The sequence below is a fragment of the Oncorhynchus masou genome, unplaced genomic scaffold, assembly GCF_036934945.1.
Source record: "Oncorhynchus masou masou isolate Uvic2021 unplaced genomic scaffold, UVic_Omas_1.1 unplaced_scaffold_3809, whole genome shotgun sequence".
Classification (NCBI taxonomy): Eukaryota; Metazoa; Chordata; class Actinopteri; order Salmoniformes; family Salmonidae; genus Oncorhynchus; species Oncorhynchus masou.
In genome coordinates this window covers 1-13299 of record NW_027010211.1, presented here as the reverse complement: position 1 = coordinate 13299, position 13299 = coordinate 1, and the positions used below count along the sequence as shown (strand labels likewise).

General features: G+C 42.9%; 1 pseudogene; it reads right to left on the bottom strand.

Annotated features, from left to right (window-relative positions):
• Nucleotides 1-1471: 1471 nt before the first annotated feature.
• Nucleotides 1472-8524, bottom strand: LOC135534686 (calcium and integrin-binding family member 3-like; annotated as a pseudogene).
• Nucleotides 8525-13299: the final 4775 nt, after the last annotated feature.

Sequence of the window (13299 nt, the reverse complement as noted above, 5' to 3'; positions counted from 1 at the left end):
TGAAAAAAAATTCACAAAGGTAGTGCTCTGGCTCTTTACTAGTCCTGTATTAGTGGACAGATATAGATGTCTTCAGTCCCGGCAAGAATTGCAGCACAACCACCCTCAAACAACTTCCATCGGCTGCGGACAGTAGAGGTGAGCACAAAGGAGACTACTTTTATCTTTTTTTATTTTGATAGCTTGACATCGTACAACAGTGTAGAAAAAGACAGGTGTGTGTCATTTTAGTCAAAACATTTTTCTGTCAAAACTTCCTCTAAAATGTGTTATTCATCCCTCCTTGTTCCTTCTGTCAGTACGTGGCGAACTTCCACTTGACACCAATGCATGACTAAGTGGAAAGGTAGGTGTAGGAAAAGTCAGTTCACCCCTAAATGCATATCACTTACATTGCTTTTTTATGACCACATCTTTATTCCATTGTCGATTGTGAGGTACACCACGAGAAAGAAATGACATTTTAAGAAAATATAAAATGCTGTTTTTAATATATCACATTCAAAAGAGAGAAGAGATCTACTGTAATTGTACTATACTTAATACAATCATATTGAAATTGATCTACAGTTTTGTAGATATCTGCACTTTGATTGAATAAAATCTAATAATTTGAAAGAGCTGTGAGTCATCTTTTTTTTTCTTCAAAGGGGCAATCTGGAATTGGTACATATAATCTGGAATTGGTACATACAATCTGGAATTGGTACATACATTTTTGGACTTTAATCTTAATATATAGTCACTGATTCTTGAAGAATAAATGTATACATTCCTCATGAGCTTAGTTTGACTGTCTTACTCCATCAGAACCCCAAATACAAGCTTGTTTTACAAAAAAAATGTAAACAATATAATTGTAAACAAACACGGTATAGCTTGAAACTATAATTTTGATCTCATGGTCCTTGCATCCATAGCTTCATCTATGAATTTGAGAGTGGTTACATTTCTACAGCCCCATCCCTCAGCTGTTTACCAAAGAAGAGTTGAGGTGCACGACTGCTTTGTTGTTGTTTGAATCTCAGATTGCCTCTTTAAATGACATTGTATGAATGTATCCAGAATGATTAAGCACAATTGACTGTTATCTGAACCCATGATTTTATAATGGAGCGTTAATTCATACATGACACAGATGCTTCACCCTCCACTGCCCCTCCATGGTTCAGTGGAATATGGGGGAAGATGTTTATTTTAAAGCCTGGTGTAACTGAGCCTTCATAGAAGAGAATACAAATCAACTGTTGGCCGTCATAGCTAATGAGCCCTGTCCTGATAGCTACAATAGCTCTATAATAATAGACTATTCAGCTGTCAACAGGTCAGTGGGCTGTCTCCGGCCTACATCAAAGTAAAAAAACAACTAGCCTAAGCCTGCATAGTGCACACTTTAAAGGTCCCTATAACATCTTTGGTAGAGAAAATGTTTGGATCCATGGTGGTATTGTCCATGGCATCTCTTTAGTCTTCATATCCTTATATGGAAGGTGCTGTGGAAGAAAAGTCAACATGTTAGAATTTGTTCCAAATGAGTTATGCTGCATTCAAGAACACTCAGAACTGGGAAAACTCCTACTTCAGTTCAAGACAACTCAGAATTGGGAAACCTCCTACTTCAGTCCGTTGATGACAACTCAGAACTGGGAAAACTCCTACTTCAGTGTTGATGACAACTCAGAACTGGGAAACCTCCTACTTCAGTGCGTTGATGACAACTCAGAACTGGGAAACCTCCTACTTCAGTGCATTGATGACAACTCAGTACTGGGAAAACTCCTACTTCAGTGCGTTCAAGACATCTCAGAACTGGGAAACCTCCGACTTCAGTGCGTTCAAGACAACACCCAACTGCGAAAAAAATTTTGAACAGTCATCCAACTCAGAATTACAAGTCAGAAACTCTGACATCATCCGAGAGCTCTGATTTCTCCGACCTAAAGATCACTGATGTCATGATTTTCCCAGTCCGAGATTATTTTTTTCCTGAGTTCCCAGTTGTTTGGCTAAATTAAAGTTAAGAACTGCCCAGGAAAAAAACGCTTGGCCATTGGTTAGGTGACAACTACTGCAGACCTGAGGAAGTCTGGAGCACGGACGATCATGTGCTGGAAGTCCTCCAGTGAGAGACGTCCATCGTTGTCCAGGTCGGCCTCGTCGATCACCTTCTCACATACCATCCTGACCTCGTCCTCCTGTTAGCTCATTCCGCGTCAGCTTGTTCAGCGTCTTCTCCAGGTCAGACTTACACAGGAAGTCATCATTGTTGAAGTCTGAGAGGATTGCAGGAGGAATAGAAACAGTAGTAGGATGTCATTATTCAAATGATCAGTTAAAGATTAAAGTTCACATTCCCCTCTTTTAGTTTACAGCTTACTTTGGTCCCTGGTAGTAGCAGTGTACTAAAGGGAAAGAGGGATACCTAGTCAGTTGTACAACTGAAATGTGTCTTCTGCATTTAACCCAACCCCTCTGAATCAGAGAGGTACAGGGGGCTGCCTTAAATCGACATCCATGTCTTCAGCGCCTGTGGAACTGTGGGTTAACACTGAGCCTTGCTCAGGGGCAGAATAACAGATTTTTACCTTGTCAGCTCAGGGATTCGATTCAGCAACCTTTGGTTACTGACCCAACGCTCTAAACACTACTTTTCGGGAAGCATAGACTTCCCTTTTTATCCTGTAACTAAACAATTCCAAACAGAGCCTTGCTTTGCGTTTTATTGACCCATGACTGTGGTCATGTCACTGCATAGCTGCCTGCGGTGAAACGTCATCTGTCATCGCCAGTTAATTAGGGTGTGACTCTAGCAACACAGACCGTGCAAGGCCTTTTTTTGTACAGGCCTGCCCTGTCCATACAGCCTGTTTGGGCCCCTCTATAATGCCCTTATCAATCATTCACAGAGATGGGGCAAAATGAGTGGCTAATAAGTCTGGCTGCACTGCATCTGATTGGCTGACTTACTGCAAATCTTTCATCGAATCAGATGGCATATTTATCACAAACTATTTGATGTTGCCAATTATTTGAATGATTACTTCATTGGCGAACTTCACAGGAAATGTCAACAACGAACAGCCATCGTATTCATGCATAAAAAAACTAATAATGAAGGAAAAGCATTGCAAGTTAGAATTTTGTATAGTTAGTGTGGGAGAGGTGGGAAAATGATTGTTATCAATCCATAATGACAAACCTCCTGGCATTGAGAACTTAGATGGAAAGCTACTGAGGATGGGAGCTGACTCTATAGCCACTCCTATCTGTCATACCTTTAATCTGAGTGGAAAGTCTTTGTCCTCAGGCCTGGAGGAAGCCAAAGTCATTCCGCTACCCAAGAGTGGTAAAGCAGCCTTTACTGGTTCTAACAGCAGACCTATCAGCTTGCTGCCAGCTCTTAGCAAACTGTTGGAAAAAATTGTGTTTGACCAAATACAATGCTATTTCTCTGTAAACAAATTAACAACCGACTTTAAGCATGCTTATAGAGAAGGGCACTCAACATGTACTGCACTGACACAAATGACTGATGATTGGTTGAAATAAATTGATAATAAAAAGATTGTGGGAATCGTTAGATTTCAGTGCAGCCTTTGATATTATTGACCATAACCTGTTGTTGAAAAAACATATGTGTTTTGGCTTTTCAGCCTCTGCCATATCGTGGATTCAGAGCTATCTATCTAATAGAACTCAAGGGGTTTTCTTTAAATGGATGCTTCCCTAATGTCAAACATGTAAAGTGTGGTGTACCGCAGGGCAGCTCTCGAGGCCCTCTACTCTTTTCTATGTTTACCAGTGACCTGCCACTGACATTAAAGAAAGCATGTGTGTCCATGTATACTGATGATTCAACCATATACACATCAGCAACCATAGCTAATGAAATCCCTGAAACCCTTAAAGAGTTGCAGTCTGTTTTTGGAATGGGTGGCCAGTAATAAACTGGTCCTGAACATCTCTAAAACTAAGAGCATTATATTTGGTACAAGTTCTAGACCTCAGCTGAATCTGGTAATGAATGGGTGTGGCTGTTGAACAAGTTGAGGAGACTAAATGACTTGGCGTTACCTTAGATTGTAAACTGTCATGGTCAAAACATATAGATTCAATGGTTGTAAAGATGGGGAGAGGTCTGTCCGTAATACAGAGATGCTCTGCTTTTTGACACAGCACTCCAGAAATTCTGCAGGCTCTAGTTTTGTCTGATCTTGATTATTGTCCAGTCGTGTGGTCCAGTGCTGCAAGGAAGACCTAGTTAAACTGCAGCTGGTCCAGAACAGAGTGGGGCATCTTGCTCTTCATTGTAATCAGAGGGCTGATATAAATACTATTCTGCCAGTCTCTCTTGGCTAAGAGTTGAGGAGAGACTGACTGTATCACTTCTTCTTTCTATTTAGAAACATTCATGTGTTGAAAATCCCAAATTGTTTGCATAGTCAACTTAGACACAGCTCTGACACACAGACTTATCCCACCAGACATGCCAACAGGATCTTTTCACATCCCTAAATCCAGAACAAATTCAAGATGGCGTACAGTATTTCATAGAGCCATTTTGTATCGAACTCCGTTCCATCTCATATTGCTCAAATAAACAGCAAACCTGGTTTCAAAAAACAGATGAAGAAACAACTCACGGCACAAGGCCTCTCCCCTATTTGACCGAGATATTCTGTGTGTATGTATTAATATGTAGCTATTTATGTAGTTCTGTCCTTGAGCTGTTCTTGTCTATTTAATGTTCTGTATTATATCATGTTTCCTGTTCTGTGTCGACCCCAGGAAGAGTAGCTGCTGCTTTTGCAACAGCTAATGGGGATCCTAATAAAATACCAAAACTCCAAATACCAAACATCAAGTTGCTGATTATGTTAAAATGATATTATTTCTTGCTGGGCAGATTGTTTCACATAACCAAAACTGTTTTGAGAGCAAACCAGAAGTATTTCCGACCTGCTGATGGGAGATGTTATTCAAGGCACAACCATCTCACACACTCAACCGTAGATTTTAAATGCATAGTAGGCTTTCAGATCTCGTTGAGCCATCTCACTCAGCACGGAGAACATATCCAGGAAGTCATCCAGGGTCATGTTTCCCTCTCCGTCCTCCGAGAAAACCTCAGCGATCCTCTGTAGGCGGAACGGATTGTCTGAGGAGAGACACATTGACTGCGTTAGCACGCTGAGCTAAAGCTTTGACATTCGCTTTGGGGAGCTAACACAATCACAGGGAATAAGCCAGAAGGGACAGGATAGGAAATACAAGAGCACTGTGTCGATATCAGTTGTTTCTGCTGTTGTCGTTGTGAGGAATGTGTATGTGTAAAGAAGCTCATAGTGGACCCAGTCGTACTCAGTTGTTTCTGCTGTTGTCGTTGTGAGGAAGTGTGTATGTAAAGAAGCTCATAGTGGACCCAGTCGTACTCAGTGCCCTGGGGTCGCCCTGGCCTTCTTGTGGTTTATTAGAGTCAGATAACATATAGCCAACCGTTCAGAGACGACTGTCAATTAGTTGTGTATTAATAATGGATAGACATTCCAAATTGTACCCTATGCCCTAGATAGCGTTCTGGTCAAAACAGTGCAGTATAAAGGGAACAAGTTGTCATTTGGGACTTATCCACTAATATGTGTGTGCAACACGGGACAGAGGGTATACCTTCAGTTCTGGCATGCTGCCAATGAGCTCGTATGGTAGCCTCACATCTGGCTGGTCTGTGTAGTCGAGAGGGAACGAGCTGGGGTGCCAAGTCTGGGATAACGGTCGAATAGTCTAGGAGGGGGAAGGAAAGTTGAACCTGAAGTATATCAGATGTGCAGACTGGATAATATCCACTTTCTATATCAAATCAAATAATGAGATTTCAAAGAATAGCAGGTCAATTTGTGAAGTGAACAAATTCAAAATGTACTGTTAAAGCTCTGCAACAACTCTTGTTGAAACTGCAGTAGATACAGTATATTCAACCTAAGCAATGTGTAAAGCTGAAGCGTTGGTCTCAGGCTTTTGTTTTGACATGTGAGCTCAGATAACATACAGTATGTATGTCCCAGTATCGTTGGTCTACTGTTACATGTGTGTGTGTGTGTGTGTGTGTGTGTGTGTGTGTGTGTGTGTGTGTGTGTGTGTGTGTGTGTGTGTGTGTGTGTGTGTGTGTGTGTGTGTGTGTGTGTGTGTGTGTGTGTGTGTGTGTGTGTGTGTGTGTGTGTGTGTGTACAGAATAACTTTCATCCTAGTGAAAGGTTTCACGATGCAGAACTGAACAAAATCCAAGCAGCAACATTTGGAAGTGGTTAAGAACTTATCAGTGGTTAAGGTCATATTCTGCTGAGGCTTATTAGTTATACTGAATACTTAACTGTTCCTTTGCAAAGGCAAACATCATGTAGGAGCCTCACCTTAGAATTTCCTTCCAGAAGAATGTGCAGTCCTGCAAATGCAAATTTTTTTAAATGTATTTATTTAATCTTTATTGAAGTAGGCAAGCCAGTTAAGAAGACATTCTTATTAGCAATGATTTGCTCACCCCGGCTGGCCAAACCCCCTACAGCCAAACCCTACCCCGGCCAAACCCTACCCTGGCCAAACCCCCCCGGCCGGAACCCTACCCGGCCGAATCCTACCCCGGCCAGCCAAACCCTACCCCGGCCGAATCCCACCCCCGGCCGAATCCTACCCCCGCCAAACCCTACCCCGTCGAATCCTACCCGCCAAACCCTGCCACCCAATGCCAACCCCTACCCCCGCCGGCCAAACCCTACCCCGGCCGATCCTTCCCCGGCCGAAACCTACCCCCGGCCGAACCCCACCCGGGCCGGCCAAGCCCTACCCCGCCGGCCAAACCCTACTCCCGGCCGGCCAAACCCTACCCCGGCCGAATCCTACCCCGGCCCAAACCCTACCCCCGGCCGAATCTACCCACCGCCGAAAACCTACCCCCCGGCCGGCCAAACCCTACAGCGCCAAACCCTACCCAGCCGGAAATCCTACCCCCAGGTCTGTAGTGAAACCTAGACCCCTGGGAGTCCGACACTATTAAAAATAATGACCCAGCTGCAATCCTACCCCAGCAGGTTCCTTTATTTCCAAGCCTTGTGGCTCAGATTAAACATTGTGCTGTGGTTGTCCCGAGCTTTGGGACTCCCAATCACAGCCGGTCCATAACATCACATTAAGCCTTGACTGCGTCAGACCAGGGTCTGTAGTGATGCAGTGCCAAGACCGTGTTTTGTATCACTCACCCATCCCCAATTACACTATTAAAAAAAATAATTACAGATTCCACATCTGCAACAATTCAAGAGGTACCTTTTTCATTTCAAAGTGACTTGTGGCTCAATTACAGTGCTGGTTGTCTCTAATTTGGTTTGTTCACTAATACAGACCACACAGCTGCGGTCCATAACATCACATTAAGCACTTGACCGTTTCTCTGTTTCACTAATTACAGTTTTCATTACTAATTACAGTACCCCTGCTACTAATTACAGTGTGCCAAGACCTAATTGTTTTGTATCTAATTACAGTACCCCATCCACTAATTACAGTACCCCCATCCACTAATTACAGCTTTTATTCACTAATTACAGTACCCCATCCACTAATTACAGTACCCAATTTACTAATTACAGTACCCCCATCCACTAATTACAGCACCCCCATTCACTAATTACAGTACCCCATCCACTAATTACAGTACCCCCATTTACTAATTACAGTACCCCGATTCACTAATTACAGTACCCCCATCCACTAATTACAGTACCCCCATCCACTAATTACAGTACCCCCTAATCACGAATTACAATACCCAATCCACTAATTACAGTACCCCCATCCACTAATTACAATACCCCCATTCACTAGTTTACAGTACCCCCATCCACTAATTACAGTACCCCATCCAATTCACATAATTACAGTACCCCCATTCACAAATAACAGTACCCCATTCACTAATTACAGCAATTTCCCTTCCACTAATTACAGTACCCCCATCCACTAATTACAGCACCCCCATTCACTAATTACAACCCCCATTTCACTAATTACAGTACATCCACTAATTACAGTACGATTCACTAATTACAGTACCCCCATTCACTAATTACAGTACCCATCCACTAATTAAGCCCCCATTCACTAATTACGCTAGACAATTACAGTACCCCCATTCATAATTACAGTACCCCATCAATTACAGTATATCCAGCTAATTGAAAGAAAGCTAGTCATACCACCACTAATTACAGTAGGGGATTCAAATTTTAAATGCACACAAATAACACACATTCACTGACACAGTACCCCTTCCACTAATTACAGTACCCCCCAATTCACACACACAATACCCCATTCACACGCACTGAGTGCAACGCACACACACATACCCCCATTCACACACGCACACACACACATTTGTCTCAATCACAAGCTATCTGACCTGATTTAGTCATCACCACGCTGCTGCGCCGCGCACTTTTTTTTTTTTGAAGATGGTCTGCTTATTACCCATTTCTCAGCCCACCACCCTGGTGCCTCTGTGCCATGGCACGTATCAGCAGTGAAGCAGTGGAATAGCAGGGTGGGTGTGGGTGTGGTGTGCGGGTGGACTGTGGATGGTCAGATATGAATGAAGCTGCATGGGGGACAAAGGGAGGCCAGGTTGCCAGGTTAGGATCGGGGTGTCTCCTGCCACCAGCCCTTTGTTCTCTTTTATAATGGCAGCATTTCATCACCCCCCCCCACCACCACCACCACCACTGCCACCACCGCCACCACCACCACCACCGCCATCTGAATGGCAGCCGCTTGACAGCAGAGAATAAGGGCTGTCTTCCAGCATGCCTTTCAGCGTTGTATCAGCCTTTAGTGCTGCTCTGTATTGACTGATGCCTCACACTGCTCTCAGGTTACACTGTATGTGTCCCAATGGAGCTCTATTCCCTATATTGGACTACACTTGACCGGAGACCCTGGTTGGGCAGTAGGGGCTGTGGTCACAGTACACCATACAGGGAAATAGGTGCCATTGTCTTTACAACTGGGGCTTGGGAGGCATGTGCAAGACTTTTTGGAGGGATTATGAGAAATGTATGTTTTATTTATGTATAAATTTGAGAATTTTATATCTACATGTTTATTGGGCTATATTGACATAGTTTTTCCCAATGTTAATTGAAACATGATTATTGACACAACCAATATGTTGATAAATGATATCCATCTCCGCACACCGCGGGTGAACTCTTGGATAAGGCCAGTGTTCTGGTATTTAGGTCACTGCACATGCTCCTCTTCTTGGCAGTGGCACATTGATGAGAATACTCACCTGTTAGGGCCTGCATTCAACTCCCGGCACAATAGGTTGTATCCAACGTGAATCTATTGAGGAGTAGAATCAAAAATGAATTTGACCAGCACAAGAACACTGCTATCGTTTGGAAGGTTTAAGTAGGCCCTATATTGTCACAGAAATAACTTAGAGCCCAATATACCACTCACGGACTGTTTATTGGGTGTATGACACTTGTTTCCCTGGTTACATATGTTAATGTGGGCTATTTATTGGGGACTCCTATATTTGTTTTATTGCTTTTCTGGGAGGCTTATCAGAGGTAGACATGACAGTGGTATTTATTTGTATAGTGCAGTGCGGAGCTGCACACAGTGGTCTTCTACTAGGGCACAGATCAGCTCAGGTTCAAGGGCGATGATTGCTGACAATAGCTGCTGGATTGACAGAGGCATTCAGGGGAGATAGAGGAGCATAAATTAGATTACTTACATTATTATTACTTACTTTCAGCCCCCCTGGGACAATGTACATTTGCAGCAACACTACAACAATTCAGTAACACAAATGATAGGAGCATGGCTCGGGTCCCTAATAAGTCATTGTCTCAACGCGGCCTTGAAATATGAGGACAAAGTCCAGGCAACAAGATCATGTGATGGATTCCGTCATTCCTGTAGACTAGAGCATCCCTCTGTTTCAAAATGTGTCAAAGTTATCTATACAAATTATGCCAACAGAGCTACAGTAGTCTTTTAGCCAGATGTGTAAAGCCAGTAGCCTGTTGCCCAGAGCAATGATATAGGGCTTGAAATAATCGGATTCATTTTGGAGTCTTTCAGAGTTAGAATCAGTTCCTTTCAAATCCAGTTCTGCAGTTTCGAGTGCTAGCCTCCTAATGTCGTTTGACCCCACATGTACTAAGACAGTATGGTAGAAAGCAGCCCTCCTCCTCCAGCTCCCCAGCCCTACAGGGGTTCAGGGGGGTGACATGGTGCCCGTTGTGGCCCAGTAGGGTGAATGCCCTAGGGTCTAGTGGTCTTTCATAGGCTTTGGTCTGGTCTGGTCCTGAGAGAGTTGAAGACCTAAGGACTTCTTTGACTGCCTGGAATGGCCATCATAAAGCAGGTTACTTACCATCATCAGGTAAGTTAACAAACATTAATAGTGGGCTGACCATCTTGCTATGTATATATATTTTTTTAAATAATAACAATAACAATAATAACTATATAAATAATTTTAGAACACAATTGCTAAAGAAGGCATTTGATAATATTCTGCCTGTGTATATTCTGGGTGGCCCTAAAGCTGCGTTCATGTCTCTTAGAGGTTTCCCTGTGGGATTGTTTTATTTCTTTCCAATGTTCAGTGGTGCACATAATGCAACACAACTCTGTTTTGTCTCCGTCCATCAGGGTACGCCCCAGTGATAGATCCTGTCCTGATAGCAGGGAAGATCTGGAGAGATTGTGGATGTCAGCTGCACACTGTGTGTGATAACAGGCCAGCTTGGTTCACAGTCTGGTTACACTGCCTTGACTTTACCTCACCATGACACACAGAACTCCCTACTTGTTAATAGGCCTGCTGCAAGCACTCCACAGCCCTGGGAACCTCATCTAGTGAGGCTACTCATAAGAAATACTGTACACACTGGATATTTGGTTTGACTTCAGGAAGTGGTTTTAAGGAAACGTTATTGTTTGTTATTATTCTGAATAACATAAATGAAGGAACTCCCAGGGTCCTGATGAAGGTCTTATGATTGAAACTGTCATTCATCCAGGGCCTCCCCGTTGGCGCCTGTGGTTAAGGGCGCTGTACTGCAGCGCCAGCTGTGCCACCAGAGACTCTGGGTTTTGCGCGCAGGCTCTGTCGTAACCGGCCGCGACAGGGGGAGGTCCGTGGGGCGACGCACAATTGCCCTAGCGTCGTCCGGGTTAGGAGGGCTTGGCCGGTAGGGATATCCTTGTCTCATCGTGCACCAGTGACTCCTGTGGCGGGCCGGGCGCAGTGCGCGCCACAACCAAGGTTGCCAGGTGCACGGTGTTTCCTCTGACACATTGGTGCGGCTGGCTTCCGAGGTTGGATGGCGCTGTGTTAAGAAGCAGTGCGGCTTGGTTGGGGGTTGTGTATCGGAGGACTCCGTGACTTTCAACCTTCGTCTCTCGAGCCGTACGGGAGTTGCATGAGACAAGATAGTAGCTACTAAAACAATTGGATACCACGAAATTGAGGAGAAAAAAAACGGTCATTCATCCCAACTTCATTCATCCACTACACACCCATTGATCCATCCATCCATTCACCCATTGATCCATCATTCATTCATCCATCCATCCACACACCCATTCATTCATCCATTCATCTATCCTATTCATTCATCCATTCATCCATCCCAATCATTGATCCATCCCATTCATTGGATCCATCCATTCACCCACCCATTCATTCATCCATCCATCCATCTATCCTATTCAAAATGTACTTATTTTCTTCTGAATCATTCCCTCAGCTCTGCCACACTGCCCAACAGTGTCTGGAAGAGACCGATGGCGATGGACAAGAGGGTTTTGCCTTCAAGGAGCTCCACCATCAACGTGGACAGGACAGGCTCTACGAGGCTGTGACGGCCATCTTCATCGCCCAGTTCATGGACCTCACCATCAGGTTAACCATCGGAAAAAATCACCATCAGGTAGATAGTCACCATCGGGTAGACAATCACCATCAGGTAGACAGTCACCATCAGGTAGACAGTCACCATCAGGTAGACAGTCACCATCAGGTACACTCTTTGAAAAAAAAGGTGCTATCTAGAACCTAAAAGGGTTCTTCAGCTGTCCCCAACCCTTTGAATAACCATTTTAGGAATCAGGTAAAAAGTATTTTGGGTCTCAAAGGATTCTACCTAGAACCAAAAAGAGTTCTACCTGGAACCAAAAAAGAGTTCTACCTGGAACCAAAAGAGTTCTACCTGGAACCAAAAGAGTTCTACCTGGAACCAAAAGAGTTCTACCTGGAACCAAAAAGAGTTCTACCTGGAACCAAAAAAGAGTTCTACCTGGAACCAAAAAGAGTTCTACCTGGAACCAAAAAAGGTTCTCCTATGGGACAGTCGAAGAACCCTTTGGAACCCTGTTTTCCTGTCACCAGTACCATAATCTACTTTATATTTACTTGTCCTGTTTTCTGCCACAAGTATTATATTAGTGTTTTTTTTAATCAATGTCATTGTTTATAAAAATTGCAGTTTGTTGAATGTTGTTCAGATGTTTTGTGTGTTTTCAAGTTATTTTTTTTAAGAGTAATATCAAATATGTTTTACATTATATGTTTTTGTTGCATTTTTAAGTGAACTCATTATCAAATCATTATAATGAACTAATTATCACTGAGACTCTTTATATAAAATAACAAATGAACACTATCACTTCTTTATCGTTATCTACAAAACAATTTTTAATGCAACAGTGACAGTGAAAACATGATGCAAATCACAAAAATATAATACAATTGATTATATGACAAAAACAAGGATGTATGACAAAAATATATATTAGATAAGAATAGTGTTTAGTTTTACACAGTAAAAATCATTCACAGTATAAGTAGCCCTACAAATGACTATGTTTCGTGTAGGTTGTGTCACACTTAACTAAATCACAATACTCCAAATATAAAAACATGGAAATATTTTTTGAAGGCAAAGAATCCTTTGTCATTGCAATGTCCTCTTTCTTTCTCAGAACAAAGAAAACTTACATGAATGAGTCTCAAGTATATTAGTGATTGTATAGCCTCATGTTGTTAAAGTAGCTTCCAAGACATTACCAGAGACAACCCAATAAAAACTGTTATGTACATCTCATTATCGTTAATTTAATTTAGTCTCGTGTTGTTAAAAGTGCCATTTGCTTCAAGGTCCTTCTTCTGCTGAATGCCGCTCCTTATCATAAGACACACAGATTTATACAGTTGTCCTAGCAGTG